At 38.4% G+C, this 21,044-nt stretch overlaps 1 protein-coding gene across 8 annotated transcripts in view; it reads right to left on the bottom strand.

Moving 5' to 3' along the window:
• Positions 1–21,044, bottom strand: part of L3mbtl4 (L3MBTL histone methyl-lysine binding protein 4) — a 458,743-nt gene that overhangs the window by 436,732 nt on the left and 967 nt on the right. The window lies entirely within an intron of this gene.

Consider the following 21,044-nt stretch of genomic DNA (forward strand, 5'->3'; position numbering starts at 1 on the left):
TGGACTAACAAGACTGAGAGACTCCCAGGAGCCGCCTTACAGGGATTGCTAGCGGCACATAGAGGGCAGAAGCTCGGCACAGAGGGCACAGCTCCGCCTACTGGAAGAGAAGAAAATGGATCTCTAAGACTTCAAATTTTTTTCTCTTTGTTCTTTTCTCCCCTTTTCCTTCTTCCTTTCTTTCCTGTTTCAAGTTTTGTTGTTCTTTCCATTCTCCTCTAATCTATCTCTCTCTCCTTCGTTCTTTTTAAGAGCACCTTCCTTCCCCTACCCCCCAACTTTCATCCCAAGCATTACGTCTTCCATTACGTGTAATTGTCTAAATGCAAATAGGTGAATGTTTCCAGGCTGTCTATAGGGCTCCTAAATACCTAGCTACTACCAACACCCTGATCCAATCGCCTGTTAGTATCCCCCCTCAGTAGAGCAATCTTCTAAAGTAGCCAAGACATACTAACCCTCATACCATCATAGCACCTAACCTAAACATAAAGTCCTAAGAACAAATAACAAATCACTATATGCATACAGAATCCGGAAGCCTTTTATGAATTGAATGAATCAGCTTTAAAGTACAATAAAGCCCAACATTTCTAGGCATATTCTCCCATCACAAAGGAGAGACAACAGAGACATACAAAACCAAAACAAATTTATAGGAGAAAGCAGAAACACAGCAGTCAAACAGAGCTGGAAAGTAATGTGAACAACATGAAAAAACAAGGGAAAGAAGGATTACAAACAATGCAGGACAACTTAAATCTACAGGAGGACCTAGAGGCATCAGAAAAATGGACAGAGAAAAAACTCAAGGCATACCTAACTCAGATGGAACGGAATATTAGAGAAGACATGAGACAGCAAGCCCAAGCAATGAAAGTATATTTTGAAAACAAATTAAACAAATTCAAATGGTAAAGAACGAGCTCTACCAGCAGATAGAGATTTTTAAAAAAATCAAACAGTAATACTAGAAATGCAGAAAACCATAAACCAAATTAAAAACTCAAATGAGAATATTACAAATGGACTAGATCAAGTAGAAGTCAGAACATCAGATAATGAAGACAAAGTTTATCAACTTGAAAAGAATATAGTCAACAGAGAAAGGATGCTTAAAACTCATGAGCAATCTATCCAAGAGATATAGGATGTCATAAAAAAACAAACTTGAGAGTCATTGGGATAGAAGAAGGTATGGAGGTTAAAACCAAAGGAATGGACAACCTATTAAATGAAATAATCCTAGAAAACTTCCCAGAGATGAAAGATGGAATAGATTGCCAAATCCTGGAAGCCTACAGGACCCCAAACATTCAAAAACGTAATAGACCAACTCCAAGACACATAATTATGAAGATATCCAACATACAGAACAAGGAGAGAATATTAAAAGCTATGAGAGAAAGGAGGCAGATTACATTCAGGGGTAAACCAATTAGGTTAATGGCTGATTTTTCATCACAGACATTGAAAGCGAGAAGATCCTGGAACAACATATTTCAAATGCTGAAAAATAATGGATTCCAACCAAGAATACTGTATCCAGCAAAATTAAGCTTCAGATTTGACAATGAAATTAAAATATTTCAGGATAAACAAAAGTTAAAAGAATTCACAGCCAGAAAACCAGCACTGCAAGGCATTTTGTGCAAAATACTACAAGAAGAGGAATTGAAAAATAGCAACCAAAACTAACAGTGGGAGGTATCTCAGTAAAGGGGGAGAAAAATAACCAAAGAGGAAAAACTAGCCAAACTAAAATAAATAAATAAATAAACATGACTGGAAGTACAAACCATATTTCAATAGTAACCTTAAATGTTAAGGGCTTAAATTCACCAATCAAGAGACATAGGCTAGTAACCTGGATTAAAAAAACAGATCCAACAATATGCTGCCTTCAGGATACTCATATGATAGGAAAAGACATACACAGGCTGAAGGTGAAAGGTTGGGAAAAATCATACCACTCATATGGCCCTCGGAAGCAAGCAGGAGTGGCCATACTCATATCAAATAAAATCAACTTCAAACCTAAGTTAATCAAAAGGGATAAAGAAGGACACTATATACTGTTAAAAGGAACCAAAAACCAACAAGACATAACAATTATCAATATGTATGCACCAAATAATGGTGCTGCAAGGTACATAAAACAAACTCTCCTCTAGTTCAAGAGTCAAATAGACCACAACACAATAATTATGGGTGACTTCAACACACCGCTCTCACCATTAGACAGATCCTCGAGACAAAAGCTGAATAAAGAAACTATAGAACTCAATAACACAATCAATAACCTAGACTTAACCGACATATAAAGAATATATCAACCATCATCAAGTGGATACACGTTCTTCTCAGCAACACATGGATCTTACTCAAAGATAGACCATATACTATGCCATAGGGCAACTCTTAGTAAATATAAAGGTGTGGAGAAAATACCATGCACCTTATCTGATCATAATGGAATGAAACTGAAAATCAATAATAAAAGAAGGAAGGAAAAACTCTGCATCACCTGGAAAATGAACAATATGTTACTGAATGATCAATGGGTTACAGAGGACATAAAGGAGAAAATCATAAAATTCTTAGAGATAAACAATACAGACACAACATACTAGAATCTATGGGACACAATGAAAGCAGTTTTGAGAGAGAAATTCATTTCCTGGAGTTCATTCCTCAAAAAAAGAAAAAAACAACAAATAAATGAACACACACTTCGTCTCAAAGCCCTAGAAAAGGAAGAGCAAAACAACAGCAAATGTAGTAGAAGACAAGAAATAATTAAAATCAGAGCAGAAATCAATTAAATTGAAACAAAAAAAAACATTGAAAAAATTGATAAAACTAAAATTTGGTTCTGTGAAAAAAAATAAATAAGATTGACAGACCCTTAGCCACGCTAATGAAGAGAAGAAGAGAGAATTCAAATTACTAACATACTGGATGAAAAAGGCAATATCACAACAGACACTACAGAAATACAGAAGATAATTAGAAAGTGTTTTGAAACCCTATATTCCAATAAAATAGAAGATAGTGAAGATATCGATAAATTTCTTAAATTATATGATCTGCCCAGATTGAGTCAGGAAGACACACACAATTTAAGCAGACCAATAAAAAAGGAAGAAATAGAAGAAGCCATCAAAAGACTACCAACCAAGAAAAGCCCTGGACCGGATGGGTATACAGCTGAGTTCTACAAAACCTTCAAAGAAGAATTAATACCAATACTTTTCAAGCTATTTCAAGAAATAGAAAAAGAAGGAGCTCTTCCAAACTCATTCTATGAGGCCAACATCACCCTGATCAAGAAACCATCAAAGAGACTTCAAAGAAAGAAAACTACAGACCAGTATCTCTAATGACCATAGATGCAAAAATTCTCAATAAAATCCTGGTGAATCAAATACAAAAGCATATCAAAAAATTGTGCACCATGATCAAGTAGGATTAATCCCTAGGATGCAAGGCTGGTTCAATAAATGGAAATCAATAAATGTTATTCACCACAACAATAGACTTAAAGATAAGAACCATATGATCATCTTGATAGATGCAGAAAAAGCATTCGACAAAGTACAGCATCCCTTTATGTTCAAAACACTAGGAAAACTAGGGATAACAGGAACTTACCTCAACATTGTAAAAGCAATCTATGCTAAGCCTCAGGCTAGCATCATTCTAAATGGAGAAAAACTGAAGGCATTCCCTCTAAAATCTGGAACAAGACAGGGATGCCCTCTCTCACCACTTCTATTCAATTTAGTTCTTGAAATACTAGCCAGAACAATTAGACAGAAAAAAGAAATTAAAGGCATAAAAATAGGAAAAGAAGAACTTAAATTATCACTATCTGCGGATGATATAATAATATATCTAACAGACCCAAAAGGGTCTACAAAGAAACTGCTAGAGTTAATAAATGAATTCAGCAAAGTGGCAGGATATAAAATCAACAAGCACAACTCAAAGGCATTCCTGTATATCAGCAACAAAACTTCTGAAATGGAAATGAGGAAAACCACTCCATTCACAATATCCTCAAAAAAAAATAAAATACTTGGGAATCAACCTAACAAAAGAGGTGAAAGATTTATACAATGAAAACTACAGAACCCTAAAGAGAGAGATAGAAGAAGATCTTAGAAGATGGAAAAATATACCCTGTTCATGGATAGGCAGAACTAACATCATCAAAATGGCGATATTACCCAAAGTTCTCTACAGGTTTAATGCAATGCCAATCAAAATCCCAATGGCATTTCTTGTAGAAATAGATAAAGCAATCATGAAATTCATATGGAAAAACAAAAGACCCAGAATAGCAAAAGCAATTCTAAGCAGGAAGTGTGAATCTGGAGGTATATCGATACCAGATTTCAAACTGTACTACAGAGAAATAGTAACAAAAACAGCATGGTACAGGTACCAAAACAGGCAGGTGGACCAATGGTACAGAATAGAGGACACAGAGACCAATCCACAAAATTACAACTTTCTTATATTTGATAAAGGGGCTAAAAGCATGCAATGGAGGAAGAATAGCATCTTCAACAAATGGTGCTGGGAAAACTGGAAATCCATAAGCAACAAAATGAAGCTGAATGCCTTTCTCCTGCCACGCACAAAAGTTAACTCAAAATGGATCAAGGAGCTTGATATCAAATCAGAGACTCTATGCCTGATAACAGAAAAAGTTGGCTCAGATCTCCTTATTGTGGGGTTGGGCTCCAAATTCCTTAATAGGACGCCCATAGCCCAAGAGTTAATAACAAGAATCAACAAATGGGACTTACTTAAACTAAAAAGTTTTTTCTCAGCAAGAGAAACAATAAGAGAGGTAAATAGGGAGCCTACATCCTGAGTACAAATTTTTCCCCTCACACCTCAGATAGAGCCCTAATATCCAGAGTATACAAAGAACTCAAAAAATTAAACAATAAGATAACAAATAACCCAATCAACAAATGGGCCAAGGACCTGAATAGACACTTCTCAGAGGAGGACATACAATCAATCAACAAATACATGAAAAAATGCTCACCATCTCTAGCAGTCAGAGAAATGCAAATCAAAACCACCCTAAGATACCATCCCACTCCATTAAAATTGGCAGCCATTATGAAGTCAAACAACAAGTGCTGGCGAGGATGTGGGGAAAAGGGTACACTTGTACATTGCTGGTGGGACTGCAAATTGATGTGGCCAATATGGAAAGCAGTATGGAGATTCCTGGGAAAGCTGGGAATGGAACCACCATTTGACCCAGCTATAGCCCTTCTCAGACTATTCCCTGAGGACCTTAAAAGAGCGTACTATAGGGACACTGCCACATCAATGATTGTAGCAGCACAATTCACAATAGCTAGACTGTGGAACCAACCTAGATGCCCTTCAATAGATGAATGGATAAAAAAAATGTGGCATTTATACACAAAGGAGTATTACGCAGAACTAAAAATGACAAAATCATGGAATTTGCAGGGAAATGGATGGCATTAGAGCAGATTATGCTAAGTGAAGCTAGCCAATCCTTAAAAAACAAATGCCAAATATCTTCTTTGATTTAAGGAGAGCAACTAAGAACTGAGCAGGGAGGAAGAGCAAGAGGAAAAGATTAACATTAAATGGATACAAGTGGTGGGAGGGAAAGGGAGAGAGAAGGGAAATTGCATGGAAACAGAAGGAAACCCTCCATGTTATACGAAATCACATATAAGAGGTTGTGAGGGGAAAGGGGGAAAAAAACAAGGGAGAGAACTGAACAACAGCAGATGAGGTAGAGAGGGAAGATGGGAGGGGAGGGGAGGGGGGATAGTAGAGGATAGGAAAGGTAGCAGAATACAACAGTCACTAATATGGCATTATGTAAAAATGTGAATGTGTAACCGATGTGATTCTGCAATCTGTATTTGAGGTAAAAATGGGCGTTCATAACCCACTTGAATCAAATGTATGAAAGATGATATGTCATGAGCTTTGTAATGTTTTGAACAACCAATAAAAAAAAGAAAAAAAATGACACATAAGGGCTGGATCCTCACTTTGAACTTGTTCTAATGTACTTTTCCTATTTGTTTTTCAGCTAGCTAGAACTAAATAAGACCATGTGAAGAATCTTGATATTTTAATTATACTTAGTCAAACATTTGAAAAGAAAAAGGAAATAGTGCCACCTAACTGTGTAAGAGGCTTTTGTTCTTAAGGAGTTTTTTTAACTGCATATTAATTATCAGCCATAAGCATTTATTCCAATTCATTTATATCTCAACTGACTGGATATAATTAAACAAAAAAAACTCAGCAGTTGCCAAATTCTCAAAAGTGAGCAAAATTTCAAGTTTCTCTATACTTACATCTTTGAAAATAGCAAATTCTGAATCTTTTAGGTAATGCAGCTAATGGTGAATTAACAGAGTAAATTCTATTCACTTAACCTTAAGAAGATCTTTCAGAAGAATTTCCTTTATATAACACTCTGAAGTATTCAGAATAACAGTAATTTTGGTTCAATCCCCAACCATTTCTTCTATTATAGAACTCATAAGTAGTGGATCACTAGCAAAATACAATATTTTCGTTTAATTAAACATTTAAAAAGGAATAACTGAATTTCACATGGATGTATTTTAAAGTTAAAGTAATCAAAAATGCCAAACTTTAAAAACGTACCTACTACAATGCTATAAAGATATGTGAAGCAAATTATCCCCAATTAGGATGTTCGAAATCATGACATTTGAAAAGTTCTTTCATGCCACATCAGTAGATGCGGACTACTGAAAAAACTTCAAAAACTCAGAGTGAGCCACAAGCAATTTCATATGCCAATTGTCTCTGCCTCCTTGTCATTAGTTTGAATGTAAATCCATGTTAATGTTAAACCATCACCTACACCTGCCCTCATGGCTCTGTACCCAGCCTGTATCCATAGAGCTGAAGAAGGTAAGAGACGAAAATGAGAAAGGTTAAACAGAATACCTGTAGAAACCTGTGCCCAATTTTTTTCTTATTAACGTTTTATTTTAACTTAGTTTATAATAAAGGAACAGAAAATAAGTTGCTCACTAAAAATACATCATAACTGTGTGTATAACTTTTTTTTATATATACCCCACACGTTGAGGCACAATGCAGCTAGGAAAAGTCATACTCAGTGTCACAATTATGTAGACAGGGGAAGTGACAGACATACTGTCTTAGAATGAAGCAGACTGCCCCAAATAGCAACCTTAGGGAAAATCCAAAGTAAATAGGATCGGGACACCTCACAAACTCAGCTCACCAAGACAGCATGTGTTCACCCTACAAAAGTGAGAGTGTGGCCATGCGTGCACATTTAACTTTATCACCTGGGCTGTCACACACAGCTTCATTGAACTGGAGGTTTGGTTGGGCAGGAAGATCTAAAAAAACTTCATTCTTGTGTCCAGCTGCCCACCAACCTATTAGAGGGGCAGATCCTGTTTTGTTGCTTTTTTTGTGTTTGCTTGTTTGTTTGTTTTGGACATTCTTCAATAGTCTAAACTATTGTTGATGGATTTGTTTGGGGGTTGGATTGTGTGTAAAAGCAGTAGACACACAGTATGAATTCTGATCACTTCTGCTAATTTCAGAGTCAAAGGCAGTCCCCAGGTCAGCTCAGAGGCAACAAAGTAGAGGAATAGACTCTACTTCCTGGTGTCACAAGACATCATATTTTATATTTAATCTACTCTGCCACTACACAGGAATCTTGCTTTACTTACAAAAATGCCGTGAGCTTACTGAAACATGATGAGGTCAACTACTGCTCTTTTAGATAAAGAAACTCAGACTCCAGCTTAACATCACATTTATGAGACCGAGCCAGGTTTGAGTCCAAGTCTTTCTGACACCTGCTATTGACTGTGTAAATACAAATCCTATTGGTTATGATCAAAGCTCCTGTAGAAATTGTTCTCTCCTCTATCTACATCAGGACACAAACAAATGATTTCCTTCAAGCATATTTTTCCAAGAGATTCTGTTTCTCCTTTAGAAGATTTTAATGCCGTCTGCCTGATCTCCAATTTTGACCTTCCTCAAAGGTCTATTTTCCTCTATAGAAATGGATTTTCATTCAGGCCAAATTCAGTCACAGAATCATGTTGGAAATTTCAGAGAAAACATGAACAGTCCCTATTTTACTGAGAATTTATTTTTTTTCCAGGCTAATGGAGGAGAAGCAGAAGTTATAGAGATAGGGCAGTCATTTAGCCCCTTAGTTTTAATTTTCTTTTTTTTTTAATTTTTTTTATTGGTTGTTCACAACATTACAAAGCTCTTGACATATCATATTTCATACATTAGATTGAAGTGGGTTATGAACTCCCTATTTTACTCCCTATTGTGTGTATAACTTTTGAATATTTAGGAATTATCCCCAAAAGTGCACACCCAGATCAACCCAATACCAATGCACAACTCCCAAGAACTAAAATCTAGAGATAGGATGAGAAAGAGACAGGCTACCTGTATGGGTGCCAGGTGTTGAACTCCACACACTGACAGAGGCAAAACCCATCTCCTGTACTCCTTACATCATCACTGTTGTGTGTCAAAAACTAAGGCTGGCCCAGCATAGTAGCGGAGGCCTGCTCAGAAGTCTGAGGCAGGATGATCACAAGTTTAAAGCCAGCCTCAGCAATTCAGCAAAGCCCTAAGCAATTCAGCAAGACCATGTCTTTAAATAAGGTATTTTTAAAAGGTCTAGGGATGTTGCTTAGTAGTTAAGGACCCCTGTGTTCAAAAGCTAAGATTTATCACTTGCCCTCAATTTGCATTCGTGGATTAGGACAGAATTTTTAGTTATCTGATGTCATTAGCTTACTCTCTAGTTTTCATCATTAGAAAAAGACTTTCTAAAACCACACATTCTACCCTTCAAACACAATCTTAAGTGTATCTGATTCTAATTACATAGCAGCATGTTAACTGAACTTAGGAGGAACATGCCTTTATATATCTCATAGGCATTAATGGTTACCACATCAACAATGAAACTATTACATTTGTGTGGGGGGGGTGTATGGGTATATGGTGTCAGTACACGACACATCAACTTTTAGTCCTATAAGTACCATTTATAGACATCACTACATATTCATTTTATATGTTACATGTCAGGCCCTGAATTTTGACTAATTGTCAAACACCATTAATATGTTTTATAGAAATCTGAGACCCTGTTGCTTCTTAGAGCATATTCAAGCTATAAGAATGCACTGGAATCTAATCCAACCCCACCCTCACTCTAGACCCACCCACATCACAATCAGCACACTGCTTGCTGCTTAGAAATTGAGAAGTACAACTTTTCAGATGTGATTTACAAATAGCAGGGAGATAGCATGCAAGGACTAGTGCATTACAGCCAAATGATAGATGGGTAAGCCCTGAAGACTGAAACTAAGTCTCTCTCTCAATTCCTATTTTAAAAAAGGGGGGGCAGAACAATGCAGACTCGATTTTTAAAAGGTGACATCTGATAAGGAGGCACATCCTTAGCATCCACATGGCAGATCTAATTTTTGGAAAGTATTTCCACACACTATACAATTACACTTCCATGACTACCAAGATTGGGGTGGGCTGGGTACAAAGACAAGGACAAAGGCACAGGAAACAAAGTGTGCCCAAAGGTTCAGTGAAATCCCACATGAAGGAGCTCTGTAACTAGAACCAAGGTCAAAATGGACACACCCCAAATTCAAGCTCAGGAAGAAGAAGCTGCTCTGGAATCAGGAAAACTAAAAGCTAAGACAAACGTTCCAAAAAGGTTATATTTTTCTAAACCATGGATTCACATAGCAGTAAGCGTAGACCTGTGAATTCCTTTTTTTTTTTTTTTGGGGGGGGGGTACTAGGGATTGAACACAGGGGTGCTTAGCCACTGAGCCACATCCCTGGCCCTTAATTTTTATTTTGAGATAGCTAAGTTGCTGACACTAGTCTCAAAATGCAATCTTCCTGTCTCAGCCTCCCAAGTCGCTGGGATTTTAGGTGATAAGACATGAATTCCTGTTATCTATTTCTCTCATAATGGTAAATACTTGCATCAGCCTAGAAGCATAAAATGCATAAAAAGAATTGCCTTTAAAGCAGGATTTACATATTCAGATTATATTCATCTTTTCAAATAATTACTTTGGGGAGCTATATATTTGTTTTAATGATGTTCTATTATTCAAAATAATTTTTTTAATTCCAAGCACAATCTCTATTGCCATCAGTCAGGGATACTGCAGAAATGACTCCTATATTGGCTAAAAAATATAGGATAGGACACTTCTAAGAGCTCTCTTCCAATTCTAATAATTATTCTAGCCTGCTAGGAATATCATGAGCCTCTGTGATATAATAAAATCATATAACTCAGGCTTAAATGATAATTTCAACTCCTTACACGTACACACACCCAAATACAGTATCTATACTGAATTTGAATACTTGAATACCTCTTATTTTATAGAAATCTACCTATAACCCATTCCAACCTCAGACAATTTGGTCATTTTAAACTAAAACAAAACCTGTGTCCTAGTTACCTCTAGTGCCACAGGGATGACCAAGGTTTAACCATAACATATACAAAGTTAACCATACATATATAAATTTTACAAAATGCAAAAAAAAAAGCTTGGTAAACTAATGCCTCCTAATTGAGAAAACCAACATCCATTCATAATATTTTCATTGTAAGGTTTAAGTTCTGGAAGAATTAAGATAACTTTGGGAATAACAAAATTCTTATGAAATAGTATAATAGTCCTAAAGAATAATTGATTATTCTAAATGATTAAAAATTAATTTTCCCTTCAGCAAACCATCTTTCGTCTGCATCATTGCATGTAATCAGTAGAATTAATTTATTTATCCAAACCAGTAGTTCTCAACAGGGGAAAGAACAGGAAATGAAGGAGAAGTATATCACCCTTAGGAGAATTTTTAAATTTTGTATGGGCTTCTTGAGTGGGCATTTAATGAACAGAGTCTACAATATATGCAACAGCTCTTCACAGGAAAATCTCATCCTGCCTTTTACATGACTAGAGCATTCCATTTGACATTCACAGAACTTAAAAAACAAAGTGCCTATTTGCATGGTTCTAGTATTTCTTGTCTCTCTCAGGAATACAACTTAGTAAATGAAGGAAAACTTTTGTTTTGTTCAGAACTCATCGGGATTGTTCACTCCTTCAGAAAATCATGCCATTAAACATGATGTTGCTTGAAGACTCTCCTTTCTGACCCAGTTCACTGAGTCAGCATTTTCCCTGGCCACAGCACTGAACCAGGGAAATGAGCACCAATTGATTCATTGCATTCTCTGGGATAATTATGTCAAAACATTTTGAAACAAATGCCTTTTCATTAAAAAATCACAATCCAGTAATTTCTCCATTTTATTATATATGACATTATATTGATTTAAGTTTACCTATACAAAGTAAGCTATTCATCTATTAATTTCATTTCAGGATCTGTGGGAGATGCTACACAAAAATATTTATCAAAATCTGGTGACGCTGGAAGCCTTGATGCATAAACATTCAGAAACATTCTTCTACCTTGCTTCTTTTTATCTTAGATTCAATATTCCACATGAAAAAGGAATACAGGTGACAGTCACCCCTTAGTTCTTTTAAGCTTCTATTTGTATGCCTGGAAGGGGTGGGGGTAGTTTAAGCTCCTAGAACAAAACAAAAATAAAAAGCTTAATTTCCTGTCCCCTCTTTTAAAAGAATGTTTAATTTTTAGTCCCATGAAAAAGATCCTCATGACCTATAGGCAAGTGTTATGGTTAGTAAAAATATAAAAGGGATGCTCATGACAGAAACATTGAAGTGGAATTCATAAAATTCAGAATAATTTAAAGAAGGTGGGCAAAGTAAATCATCTCTCAAAATAATTACAAGCTATTTTTAAAATATGTTTTAGTTGTAGATGGACACAATACCTTTTTGTATTTTTGTTTTTATTTGTTTTTATGTGGTGCTGAAGATAAAACCCAGTGTCTCACATGTATTAGGCAAGCGCTCTACCACTGAGCCAGAACCCCAGCCCTACAAGCTATTTCTTTTTTAATTCCAGTTTTTACTGTCATTTTTATATACTTAAGGCTGGGGAAATCTTGGAGGACTTTTTAACACTCATACATAAAGGCACAGGAACAATGCTGAATTTATTCTCTTCACTTGCAATAGAACACTTAGTGAGAAAATTCAAAGGCTAGCACAGAGTTTTGTCAATTTCCAAAAAGTGAAACAAATCTTCCTTCTTTTGTGCCATATGCCAACAGGGACTTTGTAAACAATACTGAAATAACACAAGCAGGAAAGGTATGCTTGTTTCTAAAGGGGGTTGAATAAAACTTGCACCTTTTCTTACATCTGTAACACATGGTCTCCAGAGGGAGCACTACATGATCCAGGTGACAAAGCCTAGGAGCTGCCATGAAGGTAGAGGCCTTGCTGCTGTGTCCCTTTCCACAGGTAGCTACTGAGGGGCACCATGGGTGGGGCAGGACAATGGAGCTTGTCAATCAGGGACCTGACAAGGAGGTCCTAGCTCTCTTTCAAGAAGCACACTCACTCCCTGCTTTTTCCTAGTACAGGCCCTGACACTTCACAGGCCTACCTCCCTCCTAGAATCTGAGGATCCATTACATCCTACAGCAGCCCCACCCTCCCGCTCCACTGCCAGCAGCATAGGCACTTCCTAGGCAGAAGGGACAGAGTGCATCTTAGATATTCAATAATGCTGCTGAAGGAATAACTGCACAAATAACCTGGGGAGCATCCCATAACACAAGAGACATCTCAAACTTGAATCTACATCCCTGGTTGTGAATTTCCTGGGAAAGACCAGAGTCCCAGGTGCTGACTAGTTCTCATATCCCTTATACCCTCAGGCCTAGCACAGCCTTGGCCAAAGCAGACACTAAATAAACGTTTATGGAATAAATGAATGCCCTCACATTTAGCAGATATTAATAGTATTGACTTCATAATTCCCAATTATGGAAGCACATAAAGAATTAATTAATACTCTAGAGTAAAATCTGCCAAGCTATTGAATATAGCAGTACTGCACAACTTGATATGAAAACACAGGTTAGCATGATGTCAGAAAACCTCATGGACTGAGGACTCTGAAAGGTCCAGTCAGTTCCAACTCTGCCTTTACTCAGATGGACAAAGGTAGGCAATTCAGTTCTTTAAACTACTATTTGTAAACAGCACAAATTATTATATCTTTGCCATAACTTGATTAGCAATAATGGCACTTGATGTTTCCTAGTCATCAGCAGGGGCCTCTATTGTCATAAAAACTTTTATTTTACAAGAGAAAGTAAATTTCGAATTGATAAGAAATTCCCAAAAGTTAGGTAATTAACTTATGCTAGGGGAAGGGGGATTAAATACAGGGCCACTTTCCCACTAAGCTACATCGCCAGTCCTTTTTTATTTTGCAACAGGGTCTCATTGAGTTGCTGAGAGCCTTGGTAAGTTGCTGAGGCTGGTCTCAAACTTGTCATCTTCATACATCACACTGCAGTCACTGTGCACAGTGCCACCACACCTAGCTATGATAATTGGTTTTTTTATTTGTATTCTGACATAATGACTTCTGTCTTTGGAAACCTTGATTAATATACTCGACCTCTGTTTTATCATCTGCAAATAAACTGAGTTAAATCAGTGGTTTTCAATCTTGGGTAATTTTGCTCCTCTGTTCTCTCCCCAAGTGACATATGGAAATGTATGGAGACATTTAGGGTCATCACAACTAAGGAAGGAGAACCCAGACAGCTAGTGGGTAGAATCCAGAGATCTTAGAATGCACAGAAAGATTCTTCAACAACAAAAAATTAGTACCAATATTGAGAAACCCTGAATTAGATCATTTACAAACTATCTAAAATTCAAAATACTAGGTCTAAATGTATAACAACAAAAAAAAACTTTAAAATTGCTAAACATGGCAGAAGCTTCTTGACTGGCTATCGTTGGCTATCCCAGAAATTGTAGCTATCCAGCTGAAAGTTCTAGAAATATGAAAGAAAACAAACTTGGACATGGGGATGCAGTTTAAAAACAAACCTATTAACCTTGCACTTTGTGCATCATGTTTGTGATCAATACATGACTGTACCCTTCACTGTTCCCTCTTTGTCCTCTCACCATTAAGTCAGTCCATAGCAACTGGCATTATTTGTTCTGGACTCAGATGCAAGCCAGCTCTGAAAACGACCGAGGATGATACTTTCTTTATCCTCACAGTAGAAGAAAGTGGCCCTAAAATTATTAGTGATCTAATGTAATAAAGTGGGTGGGCCTCCAGGGTAGGCCTCCATTCACACAAAAACAAAGACTCCACAGCACCTGAAAGTGGACTAGCCCCTGAACCTTCACTGTCCCTTCCCTACACCTGTGATATGAAAAGTTGCCTCCAAACTTTCACAAGTCTTCTAGGTAGGAACAAACTTCCAGAAAACTCAGTTTGGGAAGATAAAGGGACATTTTTTTGAAAAAAATAATTGTTCTAACCATTCTCAGAAAAAGTGTGCATAAAATATAGACTGCATAAAATATAGTGTGCATAAAATATAGAGGTGCTCTGCTTGCACTAAAGGGTGCAATGACAGGGAATTGAAGGATATTCTTTGCCACAAAGTAAAAACAGTAGAACCTTTTATTTTTCTTTGATGTGTGACTATAATAATAATAAAATGAAGGTCAGTGCTTACATTTTTAATTAAACTCAAAATCTTAGCTGGTTACTCACAGAATTCCAAAATATTAAGAACTTTGAAAAATTTCTTTCTTGTACGGGCGGTCACAAACTGACTCAAAATCATTCAAGCTTCACTTACTGAGTGTCTCACATGTGTCAGGCAACTGCTAAGCTTTGAAAATATGTGGTGACAAGCCCTAGCTTAACTCAAAAAGTTTTATGGAGAAGACAAAAAACTAAAGTCCCATAACTGGGATTTAGTGAGCAACAGACCTAACAGTAAGAAAGCACACTTTTAAAGGGTATGATCCACTTTTAGGGAGGCACATGAAGCTTCCAGGAGAAGAAAAATTCACAAGGAAGGCAGGTAAAAATGTGAAAAAAAGCCACAGGGAGAGAGGACATGGTGCCCATCTACTCACACAAAAATAGTGTCCATATACTGCAAAACCATCAGACAACTGGTGAAAACACTTTACAGTGGGAATATGTGGGGGTCCTTAGAAACATGAAGGAAAGTTCTACAAGTCCAGGCTGTGTGTAACCCTCAACTACCTCCCCACACCAGCAGAGTGGCAGGGCTCAGCCCAGCTTCCCATTCACCACTCACAAATTTAATAAAGTCACTTGAAAGGGCAAGAATCAGTGGCATAAGAAGTCAGCAAGCATCCTTATACTCCACAACATAAAAGTAAGAAAGGCATTCATGCATGGCAAATAAAAAAAAACACCTTATGAAAAATGAAGTCCATTCAGCAAAATATGCAACTGACCCTACAACTGTAAATGGCAGTTGACCCTACAACTGAAAAAAAACCACAAACTGCATCTGGTCAGTAGACAGATCCTGTTTATCTTAGTAGTGTCCTTTAAAATTTGAGCCAATATTTTAAGTAGAAAGAGTTTATATTTTTTAAATACTGACTTCCAAATTGTTTTTTAATATGTGTGTTGTGTTTTAATAAATAGCTACTTCCTTTAGAACATGTAAAATCCCTGGTTTGCCATATTCTCTACCGCTTCCTAGTGTCTCCATAGCACTTTGAGGATTTTTCTCTCACTTTTCTTATACTTAAAGAATTTTTGTAGTAGAAAAATACTGATGTTCAGTTTTTAAACATGAAAAAATTGAAAGCAAACCCAAGATGACTCTGAGCTTTCATTTGACTGCTTCACTCAATTTCCTTCCTTTAGACATTCAAATTTAGACCCCAGATTTATGTCTTAACCCATCTGCCAAAAAGTACCCGACTAGTGTACCTCCCATAGCTAGATCAGAAAACCAAATCCAACGGCAAACCATCTGCTCACAGATGAACTGGAGTTTGGACTGGCATCAGCAGCTAACCTAGATCCATTTAAACAGGCCCAGAATCATGGCTAAAATTTGCTCCTTGGTTTTTATTTAGAAAGAAATCCCCAAAACACTGATGACCATTCTTAAAATGCAGAAATGCTGTCATTAAAGAAATCAATATCTCTCTCTCTCTCTCTCTCTCTCTCTCTCTCTCTCTCTCTCTCTCTCTCTCTCTCTCTCTGTCTCTCTCTCTCTTATTTTTTTATTATTATTATTTTTTTGGCAGTGCTTGGATCAAACCCAGGGCCTCAGGCATAGCCTGTAAGACCTTTACCAATGAATGACCTATTCACCTAGTCCTAGTCCTTTTTCTTTTTCTTTTCAGACAGGCTCTCAATAAATTGCCCAGTTAGCTTTGGATTTGTAATCATTCTGCCTCAACCTCTGAAGCAATTGGAATTATACGGGCGCAGCACCACACCTGGTTCCTTTTTAAAGTCTGATGCAGACACAAAAGAAGCAACCATGAAGAATCAGGATAATTGTTGGGACACCATACCTGGCAAGTTTAGACTTTCCTGTCAGGACTGAAAATGTACCAAAAAGACTGCTTGATGGCAGGCTCAGAGACCACCTGCATTAGGTGCATTGTGCCCATTACAGGCAAGCTGGGTGTTCATATTTAGGAGATCCATTAGGAGTGGTGTACGCTAAGTAGAATACAAAACCCTACAGCTATAGAAAAGGGAAGAGAGCTCATATCTGCCAAAGTCCAAAACCACATGCCTAGTGCAATGCTGAGTGCTTGACATATCTCACAAACACACCAAGTTGTCTCCTTAAAAATACCCTATAATCCCCTACAGCTTGCAAGTTACCTGGTCTGTTTCTCCCCAGTCTTTCCTATCTGCAAACTCCACCTAGCTTCTTAGGTTAGAGATCAGGAGAGTAGTACTGGATTCTTTCCTTTCCTCTGTCCTCTAACCCATCAGCAATTTTGTAAATTCGACCTCCAAAATATTCCTGGAGTCTCTTTACTTCCACCTGGCTCCACAGACACCTTCCCCTCTCCCAAGCACACTGACTTACACCTGGACAACCACCATGGTATCATAACTGCTCTTGCCACCTGCCCAAATTCTGCAATGGCACTACAGTGGGCCTTTACTAACATAAAGCAGATCATGTCACAATTTTTCGAAGCCTTCCACGGCAAAAGAAATAAAATTCAGTCCTCAGCATGGCCTTCATGCTTGGGCCCTGTCTAGCCCCAGCCACTGTGCCCACAGGCCAGTCCCTCCTGCCGCAGGGCTTTCTAACCCTTTCTGTTCCCTTCCTCCAGTGCACCAAGCTCTTTCTCACCTCAGGGGCTTTGCGTTGCTTCCCTCTGCCTGATCTTTATTGCCCTAATCCCTCCTAGTTAGGGGCTGCTCATCCTCAGAGGCCTTTGTTGACCTGAATACCCAAAGTAGACACTCCTGGAGGCCTTCCTCATAGTGCACTTCCAAGACTGGAAGGTAAGTTTATTCAGATGATCAATTAACATCTGGCCCTCACCAGACTATGGGACCTCCACAGAGACCTGGCTCATGTCTATATAGTTGTCCCCACACACAGCACACCCAACAAAAACAGCTCATCCTCTCTTTGACTTATTCTCCCACTCATAACTAAAGGAAGTAAGTCAATGATGATTTAAATCCTAAAAGCTATTTAAATGTAAAAGTCATGATAACATCATACCAAAACACTGTGTATAAAAATGTGTTGGGCATGGTGGCAAGTGCTTATAGTCCCTGCTTTTCCAGAGAGCATGCAGGACAATCTCTGGAACCCAGAGTTTGGAGTCAGCCTGGCATAGGGAGACCCCATCTCTTAAAATAATGTAAAGTGTTATGCTGTCCCTCTCTTTAAACTAGATATGGTAGCAAAGAAAATTGATAAGAGCTAGGAATGCAGCTCAGTGGTAGAGCACTTGCCTAGGATGTGCAAGGCCCTAGGCTCTCTCCCCAGCACCACAGAAACAAGAAGTGATGCTCCAGCTCCCACTGCCCTCACCTGACACTTCCCAAACAACATTAATCAGTTCTTAATTGCAGCAGCAACCACACTTTTATCACTCAACATACTAACAGCTATCTTCAGGAGGAAAGCATGAGCATTCTCCAAAATGTCTGGTCTCACTAAGAGCATGCTTCACAAGTGAGCTCAAATCAACACAAAATGAAGGGAGGAAAAAAGTTCAGGAAGTGACACTGAGCAGGGACCTCTGCTGTGATGGCATCCTCCCCCAAAAGGTACATGCAGGTCAGAAAGTAGAGCAGTGACAACTCTGACTGGCTCAGAGTAAAGGTTCACTTTTCCATTGCTGTCATGGAAAATCATATGTACTTGCAAAATAAAACAAGGATAAATTCTCTTACAGCACTATTCTAAAAAAATAATAACAATAACAATGTTTTTAAAAAGATGATTTTATGTGGGTGAATGAACTATAGTTTCAATTCTGGCAAGTATGTTCTAATTCATTGTTTTTCTGAAATACAAGATAATCATGACACTCACACTGCTTGCTGTGAGCACCCTTTTAGAGTATGCAAATGGTACATTGATTTTCTAATGGACCTAAATAGTTCTCTTCACTTGAAGCTATATTTTTACAATAACATATCCTCAAAATAATTTTACCAATGCTATGAAGATTGAAATGCATTGTAAACTATAAGACACTGTTCAAATGAATGGGGACATCTATATTTCTAAAGCAGAAAGCAAAGCATTACTAGCATTCACACTGAAATGTTACATAATGCCATGATCAACTCTTACAGCAAAGTTCAACCACATCATCTCAGTTCTGGCTTTTCATCACCTACTGAGCCTTGGCCTGGTGTTCCCTTCACTTATTGTCCACTGGATTTGCTGTTATGGTGACACCAGGTTTTCCTCCCAGCTGACCACATTTTGGCTTCTCTTACTCCTTCCCTAGATATGGCCTACAGTCACAGAGCTACTCTTTTCTCTCTAGGCTAATTTATTCACACAGTTTCATGCTTTTTATTGTCACCCCCATACAAAATTGCTGAATATTCCCTAGCTGGCCACCTTCTGGTCCAATGGTATCAGTTCCTCTGTATGAAGGTGTTTCAGTGTCTCTTCTATACTTTATAAACTGAACTTATCTGCTCCACCCTGCTCCCAGTCTACCAAAGCTAGGTCGAGTGCTAACTCCCCCAGTTTACCACCAGCAGTTTTCTTTCCTAATTAAAATAATTAAATAAAAGAATGAATACTAATCTCAGTGATTTTCAATCTGTTCTTCCTTAGGCTCTAGAGAAGGGGAACAAACACAGACACATGGGAAAGACAGGGAGCAGAGGGCTTGGGGGTCCTTCTGCCCCCACTGAAGGGCTGGTGCTTTCTACACAGCCTTCTTCATGTGACTTTTCCTATTCACCTGCTCTTCCCAGTAAGAACTCCATGGCTTCCCATCTGCAAATCTTCCTTCAGAATCACACTGACCTTCTTTACTGCTGCTTTTAGCACCCAGTGCCTCTGCTTAGAGTCTGCTCACTTACAGATTTGGCCCTATGAACGGTCAGCTGAACAAACAATCATGTGTCAAGTGCCACCCAGGCAATGGAGTCTTACTACTACTAAAGATCAATCAGAAGTATGATTTAAGATACAAATCACTTTGGTACTGCACCTGAAGTATAGAGACACAGACTACCTAAGATTCTTGTCATGAACTTGAAATTACACCTACTTCTTGAAGTTAAGTCAGTTCCTTAACTTGTCTTAATTGTCTTCATCACATCACCTTCCCATCAGGAACCACGGTGAAAGCTTATCATAGAGGTAGATCAAATATAATACTTCTTTTCACCTCAAAATTGTCCAGCAAAGTGCTGACTCAAGGATTCCACAGTCAAGGACTTCATGCCATACAAACAACCAATGCTGCCTTACATCTGAAAATAGCAGTTTTAAGTTCATCTTCCTACTCAGTGATTACACACCAAGTCAGTGTAGCAGAATCCAACCTATCGGGATGCTCTGAAATTGCTCCTCTTTTTATCCTTTCTCTCTATTCTATAATATGAATAAATGAAGTTTATTCTCAAGTTTCAGCAGCTTGAGAAGAACTAAATCCATTCAGTCTTTACATTATCGAGCACCAAGAACAAAACTCCATCCCACCACCACCTGTTTGCCATAACCTTTTTTTTTTTTTTTTAAGAGGATTAGAAAACACCATGAGATCTCACTACACTTATTTTTGCCAAGGACTGAAACTGGAGCCTGCCACATGCATCTTCTAGAACAATTCCAACTGCAGGATCCAGAAGACCAAATAAACCTGAAGTTTCAGTGTTGGCCAGGACGGGCAGGTCACTGGTGACCAAACTGACTTTATCCAGCTATCTCACACAGTATTCTCAATAACAGTGGTCAGGCCTTCCTTTTATTCCTTTCAGCCTCTAAGGGGACTGGTGCATTAAGAAATGTTCCTCTAAATGGACAGAGCCATAGATTAAATAAAGCATATTCTGAGGACTTTAACCAGTGACTTTAACCAAAAACTGTAGACAAAACCTACGGGGAATCCAGCCTCAAAAAAACGTTCACACCACTCTTGCAAGTCGCTGCGGTTCTGGCCCAGGTGTGTCTCCACCAGTAACATGCTGACCCTAGAAGGCCAGGCCAAGGGAGCAGGCGAAGGCTACAGTAGCCAGGACGCCAGTGTCGCAGATCCCGGGCTGGGACGCAGGCTAGTTAGCAACCGTTCCACACCGGCGGGACATCAGCACACTCCCTGGCTCCGCACCCCGGGCCCGGCAGAACTCAGGAGAGGAAGACAAGCAACGAGGGGCAGTGGGATGAAGAGGCGTTCCCCAGAGTGGGCACATGGCACTTGTCTGCCAAGCAGGACAAGCGGGCAGAGAGGGCTTCGGCCCCCCGA

The sequence above is a fragment of the Ictidomys tridecemlineatus genome, chromosome 13 (assembly GCF_052094955.1).
Source record: "Ictidomys tridecemlineatus isolate mIctTri1 chromosome 13, mIctTri1.hap1, whole genome shotgun sequence".
In the NCBI taxonomy this organism is placed as follows: Eukaryota; Metazoa; Chordata; class Mammalia; order Rodentia; family Sciuridae; genus Ictidomys; species Ictidomys tridecemlineatus.